Here is a 25,153-nt window from a genome sequence, read left to right as displayed (position 1 = left end):
TGATTATAAGTGATAGCAAACAGATCAAAGCAGTTTACCTAGTAAATAAACAAAACCACAAACTCACCTTAACATACTTGATAGGTAGGATATGAATTAGCAAATTCTCACCCTGAGAGATAAACAGACTGGCAGATTCTTAGGGCATACGCTGCCTTGGCTTTTCAGCTTGGGTTTCCCAGGTTTTCATACACAAGCTAGAAATTCCTTTAGTCTGGGGACCATCAATTCCCTCAGTTCAGTCTTTATTCCTCAGGTGTTTCCAGGTATGTTTTTTTGTAGAGAGAGTGAGGTCCCCCCATGATGTCATTTCCCCCCTTTTATATCTTCCCACTTGCTGGAAAGCTATTCTGCTGTGACCTGGGTCAAATAGTTCCCATTGTGTAGTTCTATCTCTGAGAGGTTTCTGCTGTACACAGTTCCTGGGGTAATCCTTGTGTTTGTGTGCATTTCCTCAATAAGCCATTAACATTGTTTGGCCTTTTTACTGTTATACCTGAAAGGCTGCTTGTGGGTGTTTTCAGCCTTGCAACATGTTTCAGTAACACATACATAGCCTAACTTCACGTACGACAATAGCACATACAATCCAATTAGATATTACTATCTAGCAGATCAGGACTTTTAGAATTACACTTCACAAGGCATACTTTGTATAAGACATACCCTAATTACATGACAGTGGTGAATATTAGAGTGTCAGGGTGTCACGGATGGCTTTTCCTCACGCCCATAAATTTGCACTGACAGCTAAAAATTAATAAATTCTTCCTTAATACCATTTTGCCATGTAAGCAGTTGCTGGACACACATGAGACTGAACAGAGGTGGTCCATGAGTTTGCATATGAGATGTTGGCCATAACGTGAATATGTTGGATAAGCCTTGATTTAAAATAACTGCCTGACGTATTCACCCTGCCTGGCATGATCACTGAAACGTCATGTTTTTGTGTTTGAAGTTTTATGTATCTAAATATTTGCTCTGCACAGTTTTTTGGAGTGCATCAAAACTAGATATCAAAGAATTACTACTCTGTCGACCTAGTCATCGCCTCTGAGGAAGATGGATTTCCTATGCTGATGGAAGAACTCCTCCCGTCTGTGTAGTCAATATCTACACTGAAGCGCTACAATGTAGCATTTCAAGTGTAAACAAGCCCTAGGAGAAAGTAACTTCAATCTGCAAAATGGGGATAATCCTTTCTTCCATTGTCTGTCTTTTCTACTCAGATATAAGACAAAAGTAAGTTCTTAATGGCAGACTGCCTCTTCTTTTGTGTTTGTACAGTATTTAGCACAATGGGTGCTGATCTCAACTGGAGCCTCAAGGTACTATCATAATCTTAATTTTAATCTTAAAACCTTCTCCCACCCCAACTTGAAATCAATCTTTATGGATACAGCAGCTGAGTCAGAGCTCTGCTTAGAGAAGGCTAGCAGCCAGCAATTGCAACTCTCAAATGTGCTCAAGGATATATGGGTACAACACACTTTGTTGTGTTGCAGTCAGTTCATAAAATGGCTCAGATTGCTGCATCCATTTGACTGTTAGAGATAATAAACTCTAATTCTTCTTCTAATCTTAGTCCCATCTATGCAGGGTCAGCTGTTTGAGTCCTTCTCTATTCCTTTCTGTCTTGAAGCTGTTGTTGGAAAAGCCACAGCTAATCAAACTAATGCTTAACTCTGAGACCTCTAATTCATTAGACAAAAGATGGAAAAATAACTGCTTTGTAAGCATAACAAATGACTGCAGCAAGTCTTGTAAGATTCTCCCAAGTTATCTCTTGGCCTTTAGCAACAGGTAAACACCTTGATGTAATAGCCCTTTTTTGTAGTGCATGGCATCATGTTATCAAATAACTCTTATCTTAGTAACAAATGGAATGTAGACTCTATCATGGTGGTTACTTGCCAATAAGACCTGCCAGTAGAGAACAGAGTTTCTGAAATGCGTTAACAGTTGTTCGTTGTAGACAGCTCTGGCATGGATACATAAGGCAAAAATGAGCCTACTTGGTTTTAATTAAGTCTTGGAAGTTTCAGAGCTAACTTCTCTTTTAGTGGAGCAATTGGCAATGTCTATCTTGAGGTGCTAATCAATTTTAGCACTTGAAGCAGAAGTATGATACATCAATTGCACACTCTACAGAGTGCACCATGTGTGTTAGGTGTGAAGGAAGCATTTAATGTCAATCTGTACTCTCATAAATTTCTGCTGTTGTATGAAGCAAACATTTTTCAGGTTGAATCATAGTTTTTAAAACTTCAAGATGTTTGTGTTAATTGCATTTGCTGCTTTGCCTGTTTACACACACACAGTTTATAATCATATTTTAGTTGTTTATCCTTTGTATTTTTGCATAATATTTTCTAACCCAGATAGTTCATACTTCATTACTCTAGCTGCATATTGGGAAAGTCAGAATTGCACAAAAAGCAACATTTGAAACGTGTAGCTTCACGCTTTTAATTGTTTCCACATTTTTTTTACTGTGACTGCAGCTGATCTAGAAACTCTAATGGGTTTGTATTTAATTATATTCATAATGAGGGAGGTAGACTTGGTTTGATTAAGGTGGTGATATTTTGCCAAAAATTTCTCATTTCCCACCATAGTTAACCCAGGTTCAGCTCTACCAGTGGTAGCAATGGTAGAAGTACTAGCTGATGGGCTTCTGGCATTCTAATCACTGTCCTCTAACCCTACTGACTGTATTTAAAAGGCTAGCAGAATTTTTTTTCAGCCTAGTGCTCCCACTGATATTAGCGTGAGTGAAACTGATCTTGTATTAGCAATGGTCAGAAATCTTTTAGAAGTGTTAGCGTGAAGAGTCATAGCTCAAAGTTCTTATTTTTTCATTTTTATTTGCTGATATCAGACAATGCAGGCACACTTATTTTACAATAATGTATCTGCTATTGATTTTCCCCCATCTAACAGGGAAATAGTTTTCTCCCTTCTCCACAGCTAAGATTGTAGATATGTCAGAACTTTGCATGTTTTTTGGCCATCCTTACAATACATTAAAGATGATGGCGGCTGTAAATGTGGTGGGGTGCGTGTCTGTCTGTCTCTCTCTCTCTCTCTCTAACAGTTTTGATCCCTCTTCAAAGTCTAGCGAGCCCCTTAAATAATCCAGTGTTTCCTTCTGCATACACAGTGTACCAGTTATAGGAAAACTATCATAGTTGAAAAAAGAAAAGGAGTACTTGTGGCACCTTAGAGACTAACCAATTTATTTGAGCATGAGCTTTCATGAGCTACAGCTCACTTCATCGGATGCATACCGTGGAAACTGCAGCAGACTTTATATACACACAGAGATCATAAAACAATACCTCCTCCCACCTCACTGTCCTGCTAGTAATAGCTTATCTAAAGTGATCATCAAGTTGGGCCATTTCCAGCACAAATCCAGGTTTTCTCACCCTCCACCCCCCCACACACAAACTCACTCTCCTGCTGGTAATAGCCCATCCAAAGTGACAACTCTCTACACAATGTGCATGATAATCAAGGTGGGCCATTTCCTGCACAAATCCAGGTTCTCTCACCCCCCCTCCAAAAAACACACACACACAAACTCACTCTCCTGCTGGTAATAGCTCATCCAAAGTGACCACTCTCCCTACAATGTGCATGGTAATCAAGGTGGGCCATGTCCAGCACAAATCCAGGCTCTCACCTCATCCCTCCCCGCCCCCCCCCTTTTTTTTTTCTTTTTTTCCCGGGGAGACAGACACACACACAAGCTCACTCTCCTGCTGGCAATAACTCATCCAAACTGACCACTCTCCAAGTTTAAATCCAAGTTTAACCAGAACGTCTGGGGGGGGAGGGGGGTAGGAAAAAACAAGGGGAAATAGGCTACCTTGCATAATGACTTAGCCACTCCCAGTCTCTATTTAAGCCTAAATTAATAGTATCCAATTTGCAAATGAACTCCAGCGAGAAACTGCTGAATTGGAATTCATTTGCAAATTGGGTGCTATTAATTTAGGCTTAAATAGAGACTGGGAGTGGCTAAGTCATTATGCAAGGTAGCCTATTTCCCCTTGTTTTTTCCTACACCCCCCCCCCCCCCCAGACGTTCTGGTTAAACTTGGATTTAAACTTGGAGAGTGGTCAGTTTGGATGAGCTATTGCCAGCAGGAGAGCGAGTTTGTGTGTGTGTGTGTGTGTCCCCGGGAAAAAAAGAAGGAAAAAAAAAAAGGGGTGAGGTGGGGTGAGAGAGCCTGGATTTGTGCTGGACATGGCCCACCTTGATTATCATGCACATTGTAGGGAGAGTGGTCACTTTGGATGAGCTATTACCAGCAGGAGAGTGAGTTTGTGTGTGGGGGGGTGGAGGGTGAGAAAACCTGGATTTGTGCTGGAAATGGCCCAACTTGATCATCACTTTAGATAAGCTATTACCAGCAGGACAGTGAGGTGGGAGGAGGTATTGTTTTATGATCTCTGTGTGTATATAAAGTCTGCTGCAGTTTCCACGGTATGCATCCGATGAAGTGAGCTGTAGCTCACGAAAGCTCATGCTCAAATAAATTGGTTAGTCTCTAAGGTGCCACAAGTACTCCTTTTCTTTTTGCGAATACAGACTAACACGGCTGTTACTCTGAAACCTATCATAGTTGAAGTATTTTAAAGCTAAATATTTAGAAATTTATACTTTGATAAACTCCCAGGCTGTAACATGATTTGATCCAAGCAAAACAGAATTAGTCTCAAGTGTTGCAGCCCTATTATGTTATGTTTAGGGCCATTCCAAACTCATGGCCAAGAAAAACACACTGTGGACTGTGAAATCCGACCTCCCCGTGAAATCTAGCTATTGAAGGGCTGGGGAGGGATGGGACTTCCTCTTCCTCTGGAGGCCGTTCTTGGGGGAAGATCAGAGCCACCTCAGTGTACCTCCCCTGGCTACAGGAAGCTCCATGACTCCCAGCAGCTGAAGGCTCCCCACAGCACAGGGGAGATCAGACCCACCTCCACCTCCGGGAATCTCCCCTGGCTGTGGGAAGCTCCACAACTGCTGCTTTCTGAAGGCAGCGCAGAAGTGAGGGTGGCAATCCCGTGACACCCCCCGCCATATCAGCTTTGCAAGCCTCCTTTTGGGTCGGGACCCCCATGGTTACAACACCATGAAATTTCAGATGTAAACATCTGAAAATGTGAAATTGACCAATTAAAAAACCCTCTGACTGAGAAAATGATCAAAATGGACTGTGAATTTGGTAGGATCCTAGCTATGTTTCCCTAGCATGTTTATTTTTGCTATAGATAGGAACCAAAACCAGGACTGTCACCTTGAACTTGTCCAGTTAATTCTGCATTACTATATAATAACTCAGTTACTTAAGTCAGCATGGTGTTTAATGTGTAAAATAGCGTATACTTGGGCACAAAAGTAGGTACTTAGATTTGTACCAGTGCAAGCTAGCTTGGACAGTGAAACAGAAAACCCACCTTTAGACCTGGGCTTAGTTTTACAGATGTGGTTCTAAAGTTTGAGAATTACAAAGATATATCTGCCAGGTGTCTGGGGGAAGGTGCAGGTGCTGTAACTTTTTGAGCAGCAATTTAAGCAAAGGACAAATTCACAGGATAATGTGGTAGTGGATAGATCTCAGTTTTCTTAAGACATCTTTGTCCCACTTCAAAGAATGAATGGATAGGTAAAAATCCCATCTGAGGTAGCGAAGAATGTAGTGAGTATGAACGCAATTGATTTTAAAAAATACACTGAGGCCAGTTTCATTTTTCTAAGTTTCACTTAAAAACATTAATTTGAAATTCTGGTTCAGGTTGCAGCACCTCTTAGGTGAGTCAGACTGTGGTAAAGGGTCACACCTTTGCTGCTGGACTGGAAAATGTTTGCAAGACGGAGATGTGTCCAAGTTTGTAATGGAAAGTTTGAAACGGTAAAAGCTTAGAGACTCTTTAAAATGAAAACTTAAACTTAGAAGGATCTTTTGAATTGTTGGGAGTTTCCTATATCTTGTTCAGTTTTTCAGTAGTCCTGACAATGCCTTATACTCATTAAAGGTAACCTGCAAAGCTTTTTAAATTTATTCATGTTTTCAGCTTGACTCGTCACCCATGAAAATGCACTCTGTCAAAACCCTTGTCTTTATTATTCTTAACTTTAAACAATGGTTCAGAACCCCAAACTCCTAGAGAAACCTGAGTGACTGTCACTGCTTACTTAGCCTGTACTGAGAGGTAGCAATATTTAAGTCTTAGTCAACAGAGTTAACTCAGGCTCTTATTTGAGTGTTGCCCCTAACCTCTCTCCTGTCCACGCACAAAATCCTCTCACCTGAGTTGAGTAGTGCTTTCGGTCTGAGCTATCTGGCCCATCGTGGGGCATTGGTTAAAGGTTAGGTGCTCCTTTCACTTGGGTTGGTAACTTGCCCACTGAATTTTTAGCAAGGATGTAGGTTAAATCATTTGAGTGCTGATAGTCCTTTGATGCCTTTCCACAATTCCCGTATGTGCCCAAAAGGACAGACAAGTTCTCCCACAGTTAACTGGGAAAGAATCAGAGTGGCTCAGGTTATTGTGACACAGAGAACCATGGGATAGGAGCCCAGAAGTCCAGTCAATTCAGGATGCAGAATTTGGGTATGGCTGCTCAGATCTGGGTGCCAGTCATCTGAGTTGCTTCTGAAATGAAGACAACCCAGAGTGTGGTATGAGGAAAAAACTCAGGCTTCTAGGAACTCTGACTACTGTTCTATGATTAGTGTGTGTATGGGGTCTTTGATATTTCTATTTTGTGAGCATAAAAAGGTGTGTACAAAATGCAAACTTCAAGGAATTAACTTGTAAGTTTCTTGTTTTTTTAATTTGGGTGACTTGAACAAATGTTAACATATAAGGGTTCTCTTATTTCAGTAAACCTTTGCAGATCATGGTTAATGAATACAAAAGTCATAAGATCTATCCTGATGCTTTTAAGATCTGTTTTTTGGATCACAAATGGGAGAAATTACTTGAGTCATGACTAATTGTGAAACCTGCATGCAAGTTTACTCTTGTGATTAGTTTGAGTCATGTCAGCTAAAGCTTTTTTATCCAATAAATTTAAGTGTGCATATTTAACTATGTAAAATTCCTGAAATACTGCATCATCAGGTTAAGGTATGTAGGAAACTCACTCTGCTGCAGTTATGGCGTAACTCATTGGTTCTCCACCGGGGGTCCGCGAGCCCTTTCAAGGAGGCTGCAGGGCCCCACAGCTGAAACACAGTGCCCTGAACCACGATTTCCCTGTGGGGCTGAAGCCAGGAGCCCTGGTGGTCCCCCTCTTCCTCCCTGTCTGAAGTCGGGAGCAGTGAGGGACTGAAGCCCTGAGCCCATGGGCAGAGTTGGGGGGAGTGAGTACAAAGGTGTTGCCCCCTCAAACTGCAGTGCCTTACCCAGAGTGGGGCAGTCTGGGGACAGCTCTGCCCCTCAACCTCCTCCTCTACCCCAGCTCCCTCAGGCAAGCCTCTGGTCAGGTTATCGGAGGGACACCAGAGCCAGGCAGTGGGGGACAGGTGCTCCTCTGGCTGCTGGTGCCATGGAGTGTGCAGCTGTGGCATTCCCCCTTCTGCTGCTGCTGCCCGGGGTTGCAGCTGCTCCTCAGCTCCCAGCCCCCTTTGACTGCTTATGCAGCCAGTATGAGCTACCTGGGCGGGAGGGACCTGGCTCTGTGGATGGCAGAGCCCTCGGGGAGCTGCCAACACAGGGGAGCCCTCCCTGCACACAGCCCCTAGCTACCCCTCTCCCTGCACCGTGAGTGGTTTTCAAACTTTCTGAGCTGAGTCCCCTTTGAGTTATATTTTTTCAGTTGCGTCCTCCCACAACCCAGATGGGCTAGGTAGCCTGCTGAGGTGAGTCGGGGGTGGAAGTGGCACACTCTCCTTGGACCTAGCTATGAGGAGTTGGCCTGAGTCCCACTGGCCCTTGGCCGCTTCCTCCCCTCCCCCCCCCAACTATGCCTATGCCCAAGGGTTCCTCCAGGCCTGGAGCCCTGAGTCTCCCCTCTCCACTCTGGAGTTTTTATAGCATGTTGAGGGGGGTGCTCGGAAAGAAAAATCTTGACAATCCCTGACTTAACTGACATAGAGGTTAGGACCATCCGACCAAGTGGTTTGGTTCTTGAATGCTGGAGACCCTGGGGAATCAGAGTTGTAAATTAGTAACATTTTTCAATCTAAAATTTCTGATATGAAAGTGCTATAGACCTTGTTTTAAGTCCTGCTTATATAAATAAATGTTGCCTCTCAACTCAGACAAGGAGAAAGTTTAAAAATAATAATAAAAGGAAATAAGTTTTAAAACTTATGTGGTATTCATTGTCACAAGATTACCTAGTCCTAGAATTTAGCAAGAGTCAAAAATAGTGTTTTTATTTTAGGACCTAAGATTCCTTAACACAGCAGCTTTCGGGGAAACTTCATACTTGTGCAATTCTACCAGTAGCAGTAATGAGGTAAGCATTGGTACAGACCAGCTGATTGCAATTTTTACTCTACTGCCCTCTAATTCTGAGCAGGTCTGTATGATAGTACACATAGTGGCCACCAGTCTGCTGTAGTGATTCTATTATTGCTGCCACTTGGTGGTGCAGTGGTGGGGGATTTCTTGAAAATATTCAGTATGTAAAAGAATTAGCTGGGTTTCTAGGAGGAAACTGTCACCTTCTTCTGAAGTATAGATACCAGGTTTTGTGTAGCTCCGTATGTGGCAAATTTATGAAAATTAATGACCTAACTTGCATATTGGTAAATTTGCATATAGCCATAGACACTTAATCTTCAAAGTGTGCCTTTACTGCTTGTGAAAGGAGTTGTTTTGACAGCCTTGGTAAAATAGAAAACACTCGGCAGCAGGACAAACTTCCTACAACTTGGTGGTGCTGGCAGGGCAACTTCGTTTTAGGGTCAGTTCAGTCTCTGTGGCCCTTGCAGGACTTTACCTGTCTGAATCTGCCAGTTATTACTAAGTGTGGTGACATGGGATAAAGTTTGACTGAGGAGGTAGAATTGAGACCCACCAAATACCCTATAGATGGGAGCAACTTTGAATCCCTTCTGAGTTGGTCTGGATTGGTGATCTCCAGGAGAAAGGCTATAACTTGTTGAGGGATCCAGCTCCCTGATAAGTGCTAATGTTTCTTCTTCAAGAATTAGGGTATGTCTTCCCTACTTGGCGGGCAGCGATTGATCCAGCGGGGATCGATTTATCGCATCTAGTCTAGATGCAATAAATTGACCCCCGAGCGTGCTCCTGTCAACTCCTGTACTCCAGCGCTGCGAGAGGCACAGGTAGAGTTGATGGGGGAGCGGCAGCAGTCGACTTACCGCAGTGGAGACACCATGGTAAGTCTATCTAAGTACGTCGACTTCAGCTATGTTATTCACATAGCTGAAGTTGCGTATTTAGATCGATTCCCTTAACACACACCCCCCCCCCCCCCCCCGCAAATGTAGACCAGGGCTAAGACAAGCTTCTAAATTCTGGTCTTTCTTTTTGGAGCTTACACACACAGGATCTTCTCTTCTCCTCTCTTCTTCTCTCTTCTCTGGACATATGGGCAAAGCTTTCCTCACACTGTACAATTAAGTAGCTCACAGTGGTCTTAAAGGGACAGCTCACTAACAATACAAACAATTAAAAATACACTAAAATGTTTAACACAACATCCTAATTCATTTTTTAAAGTGTTTTCAATATAAAATTACTAACAATTACTATTATTCCAAGGTCTTTACACTTAGGGGTCATTTTATAGAGAGACTTACATAAAAATTCCCCATTTTGTGGAGGAGATGGGCATAAGCAGGATTTGAACCTGCAGACCTGTAGTATGGACCCATTTCCTTCTGGTAGTAGAAGCAGGCTGTTTATCCTATATGGGTGTATATATACACTTCAAGCTGGGAGTGCAGTTCCCTCTAGCGTTCATCAAGATAGCATGGTAAAACTAATGTAACCGTAGTGGTGGGACGCTAGCTGCTCTGAATAAATGCATAGGGTCTCAGGTGGGTATGCACTTGGGGCTGCTAGCCCATCCTGCTCCTTGTGCTTCCATAGGATACATTCTGTTTGTAGCATGCTAAGTCTGAGAGCTAATGTGAGTGTGTCTCCTTGAGCTGGGAGTTGCACCCTGAGCTCAAAGTGTAGACATAACATCTGTGCACCCATCTGTAGAGGGAAATGTAACCCACTTTGCCAGCGGGTTACAAAACTGTGTGCACGTTCTGTGAATTAGGGTTTTCATCATGCTATCTAATTTAAAAGCAACTGATGTTTCCCCAGTTCTGCCGACTTCATCTCCAGCAAGTTCCCTTTATTTGCCTCATTCAGTTTGATATTGAAAGCTACACCCTACTTAAGCACAGTTGCATTGTAGGATGAGTTTCAGTAATAACATTAGTAACACAAAAAAAGGAATGAAGTCTCATTTACTTTAGTCTAGCTTCATGGGCACACTAATGCAGTCTTCCATCTAACTTTCTCCCTTCATTTCCTTTAATTTATTTGACGTGGATTTTTCTAAAACCAAGTAACACAGTAGTATTGTTCAAGTTTAGTTTTTGAAAGTCTTATATTGATAATGTAACCAAAAAAAGAAATCTCTCACAATGTGATCTGCCCTGCTCACTGTGCTAAATGGTGTAATATGTCTTGTAAATTTCACCTCATTGTTTCCTGAGTCTAGTGCTGAGTTTTCAAACACCAGTCTGAGGACTATGACCAAATACCTTAAAAAGCTATTATTTCTTCTCTAATGTGGGGATCTGCCTTGATCACAGCAACTGGGGTCAATATCTATGTAGCTCTATTGGACCAACTGCTAGAATTGCAGCTTTGTCTGTCTAGAGCAGTTCACCCTGGTTTCAAAGTTTGTCTAATTATGGCTGGGGTTGAAATATTCTGCTGGCTGTAAGTGAGGCAGGTTCACACTGCACCAGCAAAATATTTAATCCAGAGAACAATGCTGGATTACTACCTCATCTTGACACTGTGCATGTACATTTTGTTCTAGTCTGAGTGTAACTTGCAAGATTGGTAGGCTTGTGGCTATTTTCTGGAGCTGACCTGCTTTCTGAAAAGATGCAACTAAGGGTATGTCTACACTACAAAATTAAGTCGATTTTATAGAAGTCTATACAGTCGATTGTGTATTTCCACACTAAGTGCATTAAGTTGACGGTGTGTGTCCTCACTATTTGGCTAGCATCAACTTAGAGTGGTGCACTGTGGGTAGCTATCCCACAGTTTTCGTGGTCTCCGCTGCCCATTGGAATTCTAGGTTAAGCTCCCAATACCTGATAGGGCAAAAACTTTGTCGCGGGTGGTTTTGGGTTCATGTCCCCTCCCTCCCTCCGTGAAAGCAACAGCAGACAATCATTTCGCGCCCTTTTTTCCGGGGTCCTGTCCACCATCCCCGCTCAGCCCGTTGCCTGCCTGGATGATCGGAACCCCAGGCAGGCAGCAGGCTGAGCTGCTCAGCCAGTGGACGGAGCCCCAGACCAGCAGCGGGCTGAGCTGCTCAGCCTGCTGCCGGTCTGGGGCTCCATCCGCTGCCTCCTGCCAGCCGGGGTCCTGGCCGCCGGCCCCGCTCACCCTGCTGCCATGCTTGCTATACCACAGCAAGCATGGAGCCCGCTCAGCTCACTGTCACTGTATATCTCCTGGGCGCTTCTGGCAGACGCGGTACTACATTACTACACAGCAGCAGCTCCTTGCCTTCACGGCAGACAGTGCAGTAGGACTGATAGTCGTACATCTCCTGGGTGCTCCTGGCAGACCTCGGTGAGGTCGATCAGGGGCATCTGGACAGACATGGCTACCCTCTTCTTAGAGCACCGAATGGGAGTGACTCCAAGTCGTTCTCTTCAAGTTTCGTCTCATGAAGATTCAGTCCTGCCTGGAATATCATGCAAGCTGGAGGTTTCTGCCTCAGGCTGCTCTCCCAGCCTGCAGCACCGCATGGTCGCACCTACCCCAGCCTGCCCCTTGCTCCCATGGCTCATGAAGCCTGGACAGTAGTAAGGAGCAGTTCAACTTGTGGAATGACAAATCCATAACAAAGGATTGCACTCTGTGGGCCACGTTAAGATTATTTTAGAGTCCTAGATAGCATTTAGTCCCTATAAAAGACTTCATGAAAATTTTCCCCCACCCTTAACAAAAATGTTAATTTATCAGAGGAGCTGAAAGGGTAAGGAACCCAGGACTATAACTTAGAGACCACTTCCATATTATTTAACTCATAATTGATATAATTCAAAGTAAAATTTCACAGTGCGGTCTGTTTTAAGACTAAAAAGGCAGGAGGGGAGTCAGAAAAAGGAACAGTGACCTGTTTCCACCCGGTTTCGAACCAGGGACCTTTCACGTGTTAGATGAACATGATAACCACTACACTACAGAAACCCAACTTGAATGTATCCCTTGCGTGGTCCCTATTATATTTTATGTAACGTGTGGTTGTATATTAATAGTTTGTGTCATAGGGCTTCTTTTTTTGCCACAAACTTTGCCGAATGCACAGGAATGTTTTCTCTAGCTGCAGAAGCTACCTAATGTAATGTCTATATCTATGGCCTTCCTGCTCAGAAAGCAGTCATGTCCCCGCCCAAGGCTGATGCAGTGACCTGGCTCTGGCAGGATCACTAGCAAGGCATGATACTTTCGCTGTTAAGCAAACACAGCAATTCTTTCCTGGCCTCTGCCACTGAATGCCTCCATGCATTAAGCTGTGCCCTATCAGTGCGGGAGGACTGCATGAGCTCGGAAAACACGTCCTTGCGAGTGCATTTTTTTCGCCTTCTAATCTGCGATAACCTTAGGGATGGAGATGATAGGGGGCACGTAGAAACATTCTATGCTCTACGATTCTGGGGGGACTGCATGGTCACCTGTACTGCTGAGTTTGCCACGCTGACCAAACAGGAAATGAAATTGAAAAGTTCCCAGGGATTTTCCTGTGTACCTGGCTAGTGCATCAGAGTTCAAAGCGCTGACCAGAGCGGTCACAATGGAGCACTCTGGGTAGCTCCCAGAGGCCAATACCATTGAATTGCATCCACACTACCCCAAATTCGACCCAGCAATGTCAATTTCAGCGCTAATCCCCTCATTGGGGAGGAGTACAGAAATCTGTTTTGAGTCCTTTAAGTTGACGAAAATGGCTTCATCGTGTGGACAGGTGCAGGGTTAAATCGATCAAATGCTGCTAAATTTGACCTAAACTCGTAGTGTAGACCAGGGCTTAATTGCTGTTCATTCCAGATATATTAGGCTGTTGGAGGCTTAAGTCTATCAAAGCCTATTGACTGTGCAATGTGGGGAGTTACCTTCTCATCGTCTTTCTGTCGGACTGTAAAAATCACTGAATGTTGTAGTCTCATCTCCAATCCAGTGGGATCAGATGGTGGGGAGTTTGTGTTTTTTCACTGAATTATGGAAGATGTTAGCAGATAAGAACATAAGAATGGCCATACTGGGTCAGACCAAAGGTCCATCCAGCCCAGTATCCTGTCTTCCAACAGTGGCCAATGCCAGGTGCCCCAGAAGGAGTGAACCTAACAAGTAATGATCAAGTGATCTCTCCTGCCATCCATCTCCACCCTGTGACAAACAGAGGCTAAGGACACCATTTCTTACCCATCCTGGCTAATAGCCATTAATGGACTTAACCTCCATGAATTTATCAAGTTCTCTTTTAAACCCTATTATAGTCCTAGCCTTCACAACCTCCTCAGGCAAGGAGTTCCACAGGTTGACTGTGCACTGTGTGAAGAAGAACTTCCTTTTCTTTGTTTTAAACCTTCTGCCCATTAATTTCATTTGGTGGCCCCTAGTTCTTATATTATGGGAACAAGTAAACAGCTTTTCCTTATTCACTTTCTCCACACCACTCATGATTTTTTTATACCTCTGTCATATCCCCCCCGCCCCATCTCCTTTTTTCCAAGCTGAAAAGGCCTAGCCTCTTTAATCTCTCCTCATATGGGACCTGTTCCAAACCCCTAATCATTTTAGTTGCCCTTTTCTGAACTTTTTCTAATGCCAGTATATCGTTTTGGAGATGAGGGGACCACATCTGTACGCAGTATTCAAGATGTGGGCATACCATGGATTTATATAAGGGCAATAAGATATTCTGTCTTTTTCTCTATCCCTTTTTTAATGATTCCGAACATCCCGTTTGCTTTTTTGACTGCTGCTGCACACTGCGTGATCATCTTCAGAGAACTATCCACGATGACTCCAAGATCTTTCTCCTGATTAGCTGTAGCTAAATTAGCCCCCATCATATTGTATGTATAATTGGGGTTATTTTTTCAAATGTGCATTACTTTACATTTATCCACATTAAATTTCATTTGCCATTTTGTTGCCCACTCACTTAGTTTTGTGAGATCTTTTTGAAGTTCTTCACAGTCTGCTTTGGTCTTAACTATCTTGAGCAGTTTAGTATCGTCTGCAAACTTTGCTACCTCACTGTTTACCCCTTTCTCCAGATCATTTATGAATAGGTTGAATAGGATTGATCCTAGGACTGACCCTTGGAGAAGACCACTAGTTACCCCTCTCCATTCTGAAAATTTACCATTTATTCCTACCCTTTGTTCCCTGTCTTTTAACCAGTTCTCAATCCATGAAAGGATCTTCCCTCTTATCCCATGATGACTTAATTTACATAAGAGCCTTTGGTGAGGGACCTTGTCAAAGGCTTTCTGGAAATCTAAGTACACTATGTCCACTGGATCCCCCTTGTCCACATCTTTGTTGACCCTCTCAAAGAACTCTAATAGATGATCTCCCTTTACAGAAGCTATGTTGACTTTTGTGCAGCAGTTTATGTTCTTCTATGAGTCTGACAATTTTATTCTTTACTATTGTTTCAACTAATTTGCCCGGTACTGATGTTAGACTTACTGGTCTGTAATTGCCAGGATCACCTCTAGAGCCCTTCTTAAATATTGGCGTTACATTAGCTATTTTCCATCATTGGGTACAGTAGCTGATTTAAAGGACAGGTTACAAACCATAGTTAATAGTTCCGCAATTTCACATTTGAGTTCTCTCAGAACTCTTGGGTGAATGCCATCTGGTCCCGGTGACTTGTTACTGTTAAATTTCTCAATTAATTCCAAAACCTCCTGTAATGACACTTCAATCTGTGACAATTCCTCAGATTAGTCGCCTACAAAAGACAAAGATTTTTGTCTAATTCCTAGCTTTTAAAATCTTGTAAAGTAAGGATAATTGCCTATTTGGGGTGGGGGGAAATCAGTGGAATATTTTTTGTTAGCCCTGTTGTTATGCTAAAGTTTAATGAACAAATATTCTGTTTATAATATGGAAACTTTCAGCTAACTATCCTTTTCTAATCAGATTTTTGATGCAGGTTTTTCTCAGTTCAAATCCATAGCTTTGGTCACAGATGAAAATGAGTTTGGGCTGGCATCTCATAAATCCTAGAGAAATATTGTCCTATATTGCAAAAATTGACGTAATTGACTACTTTCCTAAAGTTTCCTATGCTTGTAGATTAAAACTGTTATGACTGTCATGTTTGTAGGGCTAGCTACATCTGTCCCCTCTTGGTGTCTGAGTGCACCCTCACCTATCCTGGGACAGAATTCCACAGTTCTTTCACTGTTGCACCAAACTCTGGGCTAGAGTATCTGTGTATTTACCATGCTTACGGAGCAGGTTTTACTGAATTCTAGCACTTGGATTCTTCTGTTTGGGACTAGTGGTGGTGGTGTGACATTCCCCTGGTGTTATCTGGACCAGTGATCTGCTAGGTTACTCCAATCCTTGACTCTGGGGGCCAACCTTACTCTGCTCTGCTGTGTACATGACACTCCAGGCTGTTCACGTGTAGCCTCTAATATGTAAGCTTCTTCCAGCTACACAAGTGAGCGCTTTTGGCCAACCGCTGCTTGGATTGTGCAACCGAATGACACTAGCCAATATCTCCAGTCCCAGACACAACTCTAGAAACCTCCATCTTGCAGTGTCCAGTTATGCCCACTGGACGCTGCAAGCTTATATGGTTTTGTCAATTTAACAAAGAAAATTGATATGTACTAGGCTTGTTATCCCAAGGGGAGTCTCTGACATGCTTCAAATGCACTGCTTCAGGTAGAATAAACAAATGTATTAACTACCAATGATAGATTTTAAGTGATTATAAGTCAAAGCACAAGAAGTCAGATTTGGTCAGATGAAATAAAAGCAAAATGCATTTTAAGCTGACATCAGCACTTTCAGTGCCTTACAAATTTAGATGCTTCTCACCACAGGCTGACAGTTGCCCTTCAGCCAGGCTCTCCCCTTTGATCAGTGCTTCAGTCACTTGGTGGTGGTGTCTGTAGATGGAGGTGGAAGAGAGAGCATGGCAAATGTTTCTCCCTTTTGTCATGTTCTTTCTTCCCTCTTGGTTCCACTCCCCCTTTCAGAGTTAAGGTGAGCATTACCTCATCGTAGTCCCAAACTGACCAAGGGAAGGGGGGGGGGTGACTCTCACTTGAGAGTCCAACAGGTCCTTTTTTTGCTGCCTAGGCCGGTGTCCTTTTTTCTGTGAGGCTGGGCTGGGTTTGTCCCATACATGCCCTGATGAGGTATGAACTGCCCCTCTGCTCCTGGAGAGTTTTGCCTGGGCTTGTTTTAATTCATGAAGCTCCACTTCATCACGATTATCTAGACCAGTGGTTCTCAACCTATTTACCATTGTGAGCCGCATCCAGTGCTACCTGTATGGCCCTGAGGCTGTCACGTGGGCCGCAGCTCTGTGCTGATTGGGCCACAAGTGGCTGGTGGGCTTCAGGTAGAGAACCATTGATCTAGATTGACTTGTATAACATAAAGCAAAGTACATCACCTATTAATTTCTGCATCAAGGCTGTAGTTTGAGCTATAGCATACTTTTAGGAAGATATCCAGTTGTGATCTAAAGACTTAAAGTGAAGGAGAATTTATTACATCCCCAGGGAAGTTGTTCCAATGGCTAATTCCCTCTCTGTTAAATTCAAACTGAAAATAAAGTGCAAAGTTTTTGTCAAGCTGCAACTTCCCACCACGGGATCGTATTATGCCTCTCTGGCAGATTAAAGAGCCACCTACTACTTGAAATCCCTTTCCCATGTAGAAACTTGTAGATCAGGGGTTGGCAACCTTTGAGAAGTGGCGTGCCAAGTCTTCATTAATTTAAGGTTTTGCGTGCCAGTAATAAATTTTATATTTACAGGGGCCCCCCCAACAGAACCCCAGACTGGCAGCGGGCTGAGTGGTGCCGGTGGCCGGGACACCGGCTGGCAGGGGCTGGCGACCAGAACCTCAGACCGGCAGCGCACTGAGCCTCTCAGCCCGCTGCCAGTTCGGGGTTCCATCTGCCGGTCCCCTGGCTGGCAGCAGTGTGCCACTAAAAATCAGCTCGTGTGCTGCCTTTGGCACGCATGCTGCAGGTTGCCAACCCCTGTTGTAGATCATGGTCAGGTTGTTCGTTAGATGAACTAAATTGAGTTTCTTAAGTCTCACTATAATATGGTATATTTTCCAGAACTTGAATAATTTTTGTAGCTGTCTTCTGAACCTTTTGCAACATCCTCTTTGAAGCATGAACACTTGAACTGGAGGCAGGATTTCAGTAATGGTCCCATTAATACCTTATCCAGAGGTAATAAGTCTTCCCTGCTGTTGCTTGACATTCCCCTACTTATACGACAAAGGATTATGTTCTCCCTCTTAGCTGCAGCATTACATTGGGAACTCCTATTCAGTTGGCTGTCATTTCCCTGAAGTACTTTCCGCTGTCACTGGATTCCCAGGATACTCCCCAATCTTGTAAGCGTGACTTACATCCTTTGTTTCTAGACATATAACTTTACATTTGACTATATTAAAATGCATGTTGTTCAAATGAATACATTTAGAAAGTGATCCAGATCAGTCAACATAACTCCTGTCCCCATTGTTTACTCCTCCAGTTTTTGTCATCTGCAAAACTTAATAGCAATTCTGTACTCCAGGTCATTGATTGCTGTTGAATAGCATTGGACCAAGAATTATCGGGTGACTGTTCTCCATTTACAATTACTTTTTGCAATCTGTCAGTTAACCAGTGTCTAAACATTTAATATGGGCTGTTCTGGAACAATTGACATGGAGATGTGGTGGATTCTTCAGTTTGAGTCTTTAAGATTGGATATCTTTCTAAAAGGTATGATATAGCTGAATAAGAAGCAACACATGAATTACTGGGTGAACGTTATGGCCTGTGCACTGTTGGATGTCAGACACGGTGATCATGATGGTCACTTCTGGCCTAAAAATCTCTAGGACTTTCTCTTCACTATTAAAAGAGTAGCAAAATTGTAGGCCAGGGCAGAAGTGCATTGGGTAAAGTTCTTTTGGCTGGTGCGGGGAGAAGAGGCTCTGAGAGACATAGGAGGAAAACAAAAGGAAGTGTTTCAGTGCCTGCCAGTGCATGGTTTTGTTAATTCTGGTACTATTAACTTGAGAAACAAATGTAAAAATAGGCACCTTCTTTATTTGACAGATATTGAATATAGTGTGTTGATACTAAAATGTTGTTACAGAAGCTCTTCAAAAATATGAAGCAAATATATGAACCTGCAGAATGCTCCACCTTATTGCATATTTCATTCTAATTAAATGTAAGGTTCTATATACATCAGAAAAAGTGGTATTTGAAAGCTAGTTTTTCAGTCAGCTTATCAGGTAGCTTGTACAGATCTTGGTGAATTGTGTTCACCAATTAAAGTCTACTCAAGGAGTGCTTCTACCACATGCGTATAGTATATCTTATGAATCTCATGTAGTGTACAGTTCAAACTGACCCACGTAAGTTGGTTAAGGAAACATTTTGTGGGGTAGGGTTAAGGGGAATAGAACTGAGCAGTATTCTGAAACTGTTTTACAAATTTTCAATTTATCTCACTCTTCCAGAAGTAGAAAGGGCTATGTCAAAATCAAAGTTAAAGCGCAAAATACATTCCAGTCTGTTTCAAAATCAAGCAAAAAACAGAAAATCAAAAATTTTGACATAAAATGCTTTCAGACATAAAGAATGAAATATTATTGGGAATGTTACAAACCAAAACCCTCAATGGGCATGCTCCAATTAAAAGTAATAGTGAAGCAAACTAGTTTCAAAGCATTATCTGTAGTATTACTTGCCCAGAAGTTTGGTTGGGGTATGGGGTGGGCGGAAAAGATTTATTCTACATCTAAACTACTGCATGCATTAATAGTGTTCATATGGATGAAATTACTAACCTTGTAAAATGTACAGAGACATCTTTGGCAAGCTCTAACCCCATACACTGCTTCCTCCTATTAAGAACCTTTGTCTCCATGCACCTGTCATCTAAAAAAGAGAATAGTCTTGTGTTCATAAAGATTTCAGAGCCTGTCATCCAGATCTCAATTTGGTATAGGGCTAAATTTCTTCTTTAATGACAGATTCCAGAAATAGCAAAATCCTCACACTTCAGCTCTATTTCTGTTAAATAGAAAAAGTGAAATCTTCAAAAATTAAATCAGGAGCTATAGGAAAACTGTATTGATGCAAGTATGATGAGATTTACTGGGTGTAGGTTAACTGATATGGTGTATGTGTGGATACATTTTTGTGGATTAAGAGAAACCATTTCATTGCTGATATGGAAGACTACAGTTGGGTAAACTCCGAATTTGAGACTACTGTCTCAGCTAACAATGTAGACCAGTGTCTTTCAACTTTTCCAGACTTCTATACCCCTGTAAGGAGTCTGATTTGTCTTGCATATCCTAAGTTTCATCTCACTTAAAAACTACTTGCTTACAAAATCAGACATAAATACAAAAGTGTCACACTGCACTATTACTGAAAAATTGATTACTTTCTCATTTTTACCATGTAATAAAATAAATCAATGGAATATAAATATTGTACTTCTATTAGTGTATCATATAAACAAGTTGTTGTATGAAATTTTAGTTTGTACTGACTTTGCTAGTGCTTTTAATGTAGCCTGTTGCATAACTAGGCAAATATTTAGATGAGTTGATGTGCTCCCTGGAAGGGTCTGCGTGCTCTCTGGTTGAGGACCACTGATATAGACTGTTTAGAAAGGAGAATCTTAGTAAATATCAACTACGCCGACAGCCTTAATTCAGGAGATGTAGTCCATGTTGAATACCTGTGTGGTGGAATTGAGGTGTACAATAAGGCCTTGTCTAAACTATTCATATTTTTAAAACTTTTTCCGATAGAATTTTTAAAAAAATTCCTACATGGTGTCTGGAGCCCAAACATTGCAATTCTATACTAGTGTACAAGAGCATAGTCTGAACAATGAAAATCTAAGGGGGGGGGCACCATAAACAAAAATTTTATTTTTAAGAAGCTACAGTAGAAATCACAAAATAGAAATTTTTAAGTAACCTAATCTGGTGCTCTCTCCCTTTAAAAATGACTAAACTATATCACTGTAACTGGTACTAGAAGTACAAAAAAACTTAGTGTTCAATGTGGTTTTACAATGTGTTCAAATATATCTCTATCAATATTTTAAAAGCTTGATTACCATTGTATAGTTGTGTCCAAAACAAATAGTAAACCTCAACACAGTCTAACAGGTTAAAAGGCCAATTAATTCATGGGGTGTTTCTGACTTGTGGTTTGAAAGGATGCTGTCAGGTAGGTTAGGACCAATATTTTGATGGCTAATTTTATTAAACTTGTTTAAAGAAACATTACTAGTGCATTACTGTTCAAATATTTCCTTTATACTAGTTATAATTATAAGATTAGTGAATTAGAATTAACAAAAATGACTAAAAGAAACCAGTTTAGTTTTACTGGCTTAAGTGAAGTGTAAAACAAAATGCCATATAGGGTAAACTAGGTACCTTCAGAATTCCCTTTTTATATCTTCAGTTTTCAACTAATCGTTAGAGGATCAGCAGGAAATAATTTAGCTGTAGTAGATATAGCTTGAAGATGCAAGTGTCTCTTGGTCTTGTGAAGAATTTGGCTGTAATTCACTGTATGAAGGCTGCAGATGCTTATTTTTTAAGTAGTGATGACGGCCTTTCCACAAGTAAGGAAAACTGTTCAAAAATCTCTTGACATGGCTGCACAAACATCTTTTGGACCTGTATTGCATATATTTGAAAGTAATTAATATATTCAATAAATACATCTCTGCCAACCATACTGTTTGATATTTACAAAGTACTGCTCTTCAGAACTAGCATTTCATAATTTTTGGGAATGGGCACCCCAGGTGTTCCTGTGATATTAGCCAGTTGGCATTCCTGTCCTCAATATTTCAAATTTGTAAGTGCTGGTCCCTTTAGTACTCTTGTAGTATCAAATGTTTTTGTATCTGAAACAGAGTGGCTATTTAACGAAGTTGACTGTAAAACAAGTCTGGTTGCTTTAAGACAAAGATGGGATTTAAACTGGTGGTGGTAGATATGAAGGAAAAGAAGGGGGAAAATGGGGAACTTCTACACCGCATCATAGAATTTTCAAGACTGAATATTTAGAAGTTGCCTGTTACCAACGTAAGATGTCAGGTTATCAGCATGGCAGCACAGTTCCGGTATTTTACCTATCCTCTGTAGGTAAAATACCGAAACAGTAGGTAAAATACCGGAACTGTGCTGCCATGCTGATAACCTGACATCTTACGTTGGTAACAGGCAACTTCTAAATATTCAGTCTTGAAAATTCTGTGATACCTCAACCTTTGCAGTATTGAGATCAGATTTACATTGGAAATGCTGCTACAGCAGCACAGCTGTTGTGTAGACACTTACTGCATTGACAGGGGTTCTTCTGTTGCTATAGTAAATCCACCTCTCCAAGAGGCAATAGCCTAATCTACATAGAAGAAATCTTCCTTTGACCTAGCGATGTCTGTTAGGGCTTTTGCAGCCCTGAGGGTATGTCTACACTAAGAAATTAGGTCGAATTTATAGAAGTCGGTTTTGTAGAAAGTGGTTTTATACAGTTGATTGTGTGTGTCCCTACACAAGTACTCTAAGTGCATGTAGTTGACGGAGTGTGTCCACAGTACTGAGGCAACCGTTGACTTCCGGAGGCTGCACTGTGGGTGGCTATCCCACAGTTCCCGCAGTCTCCACCGCCCATCTGAATTCTGGGTGGAAATCCCAGTGCCTGATGGGGCTAAAACATTGTCGCGGGTGGTTCTGGGTACATATCGTCAGGCCCCCGTTCCCTCCCTCCCTCCCTCCGTGAAAGCAAAGGCAGACAATCGTTTTGCGCCTTTTTTTTTCTTGAGTTACCTGTGCAGAAGCCATACCATGGCAAGCATGGAGCCCACTCAGCTAACCGTCACCGTATGTCTCCTGGGTGCTGGCAGACGTGGTGCTGCATTGCTACACAGCAGCAGTTAATTGCCTTTTGGCAGCAGACAGTGCAGTATGACTGGCAGCTGTCGTCATCGTTGTCCTGGGTGCTCTTTTAATCGGGCGCCTGGTTAAACATGGGTGTGACTCAGCCAGGTCATTTCCCTTTTAAGTTTCGTCTCGTGGCGATTCAGTCCTACCAGCAGTGCACGGTCTTTTAACCTCCAGCCAGCAGAAGATGATGGCTAGTCGTCACACTGCACCGTCTTCTGCTGAGCACCCAGGAGATGATGACGGCTAGCGATCGTACTGCACAGTCTGCTGCCAGCAAGATGTATAAAGATAGATGAAGTGGCTCAAAACAGGAAATAGACCAGATTTGTTTTGTATTCATTTTCTCCTCCATTTCTCCTTCCCTCTGTAAAATCAACAGCCTGCCGAACCCAGTTTTGAGTTATATCCTTGTGGGGGCCATTCAGTTGCTTGCAAAGCCACCCCCTTTGTTGATTTTAATTCCCTGAAAGCCAACCCTGTAAGCCATGTCGTCAGTCGCCCCTCCCTCCATCAGGGCAACGGCAGACAATCGTTCCGCGCCTTTTTTCTGTGCAGACGCCATACCACGGCAAGCATTGAGCCCGCTCAGATCACTTTGGCAATTAGGAGCACATTAAACACCACGCACGTTATCCAGCAGTATATGCAGCACCGGAACCTGGCAAAGTGATACCGGGTGAGTAGGCGACATCAGCGCGGTAACATGAGTGATGAGGACATGGACACAGACTTCTCTCAAAGCATGGTCCCTGGCAATGCAGGCATCATGGTGCTAATGTGGCAGGTTCATGCCGTGGAATGCCAATTCTGGGCCTGGCGAGCACAAGACTGGTGGGACCATGTAGTGTTGCAGGTCTGGGACGATTCCCAGTGGTTGCAAAACTTTCGCATGGAACTTTGTGACTTGCTTTCCCTTGCCCTGAGGTGCAAGAATACCAAGATGAGAGCAGCCCTCACAGTTGAGAAGCGAGTGGCAATAGCCCTGTGGAAGCTTGCAACGCCAGTCAGCTACTGGTTAGTTGGGAATCAATTTGGAGTGGGCAAATTTACTGTGGGGGCTTCTGTGATGCAAGTAGCCAACGCAATCAAAGATCTGCTGATATCAAGGGTAGTGACGCTGGGATATGTGCAGGTCCTAGTGGATGGCTTTGCTGCAATGGGATTCCCTAACTGTGGTGGGGCCATAGACAGAACCCATATCCCTATCTTGGCACCGGAGCACCAAGCCAGCGAGTACATAAACCGCAAGGGGTACTTTTCAATAGTGCTGCAAGCACTGGTGGATCACACAAGGGACGTTTCACCAACATCAACGTGGGATGGCCGGAAAAGGTACATGACGCTCCCATCTTCAGGAACTCTTGTCTGTTTCAAAAGCTGCAGGAAGGGACTTTATTCCCAGACCAGAAAATAACGGTTGGGGATGTTGAAATGCCTATATGTATCCTTAGGGACCCAGCCTACCCCTTAATGCCATGGCTTATGAAGCCGTACACAGGCAGCCTGGACAGTAGTCAGGAGCTGTTCAACTACAGGCTGAGCAAATGCAGAATGGTGGTAGAATGTTCATTTGGACGTTTAAAAGCGCGCTGGCGCAGTTTATTGACTCAGTTAGACCTCAGCGAAACCAATATTCCCACTGTTACTACTGCTTGCTGTGCGCTCCATAATATTTGTGAGAGTAAGGGGGAGACGTTTATGGCGGGGTGGGAGGTTGAGGCAAATCGCCTGGCCTCTGGTTTCGCACAGCCCAACACCAGGGCGGTTAGAAGAGCACAAGAGGGTGCGGTGCGCATCAGAGAAGCTTTGAAAACCAGTTTCATGACTGGACAGGCTATGGTGTGAAAGTTCTGTTTGTTTCTCCATGATGAAACCCCCCGCCCCTTGGTTCACGCTACTTCGCTGTAAACTAACCACCCTTCCCTCCTCCCTTCGATCACCACTTGCAGAGGCAATAAAGTCATTGTTGCTTCACATTCATGCATTCTTTATTCATTCATCACACAAATAGAGGGATAACTGCCAAGGTAACCTGGGAGGGGTGGTGGAGGAGGGAAGGACAAGGCCACACAGCACTTTAAATGTTTCAAACTTTAAAACTTATTGAATGCCAGCCTTCTGTTCCTTGGACAATCCTCCTGGGTGGAGTGGCCAGGTGGCCGGAGGCCCCTCCACCGAGTTCTTGGGCGCCTGGGTGAGGAGGCTATGGAACTTGGGGAGGAGGGCGGTTGGTTACACAGGGGCTGTAGCGGAGGTCTGTGCTCCTGCTGCCTTTCCTGCAGCTCAACCATACGCTGGAGCATATTGGTTTGATCCTCCAGCAGCCTCAGCATTGAATCCTGCCTCCTCTCATCACACTGCCGCCACATTTGAGCTTCAGCTCTCTCTTCAGCCCGCCACCTCTCCTCCCGGTCATATTATGCTTTCGTGCACTCTGACATTGTCTGCCTCCACGCAGTCGTCTGTGCTATGTCAGTGTGGGAGGACACCATGAGCTCAGAGAACATTTCATCACGAGTGCGTTTTTTTCGCCTTCTAATCTTCACTGGCCTCTGGGAAGGAGAAGATTCTGTGATCATTGAAACACATGCAGCTGGTGGAGGAAAAAAAGACATTTTCTAGAACAATGGGTACACTTTCACGGTAAACCTTGCTGTTAACATTACATACACAGCACATGTGCTTTCGTTCCAAG

At 43.0% G+C, this 25,153-nt stretch overlaps 1 protein-coding gene and 1 non-coding gene across 6 annotated transcripts in view; one reads left to right on the top strand and one right to left on the bottom strand.

The window, feature by feature from the left end:
* NUMB (NUMB endocytic adaptor protein) overlaps positions 1-25,153 on the top strand; it is a 160,196-nt gene that overhangs the window by 23,272 nt on the left and 111,771 nt on the right. The gene's annotated exons all lie outside the window — the stretch shown is intronic.
* TRNAV-AAC (transfer RNA valine (anticodon AAC)) lies at positions 12,366-12,438 on the bottom strand. Its single transcript has one exon. It is a non-coding gene; the product is annotated as a tRNA-Val (tRNA).

This window comes from Eretmochelys imbricata, chromosome 6, assembly GCF_965152235.1.
Source record: "Eretmochelys imbricata isolate rEreImb1 chromosome 6, rEreImb1.hap1, whole genome shotgun sequence".
Classification (NCBI taxonomy): domain Eukaryota; kingdom Metazoa; phylum Chordata; order Testudines; family Cheloniidae; genus Eretmochelys; species Eretmochelys imbricata.
This window is presented reverse-complemented; position numbering and strand designations above follow the sequence as displayed.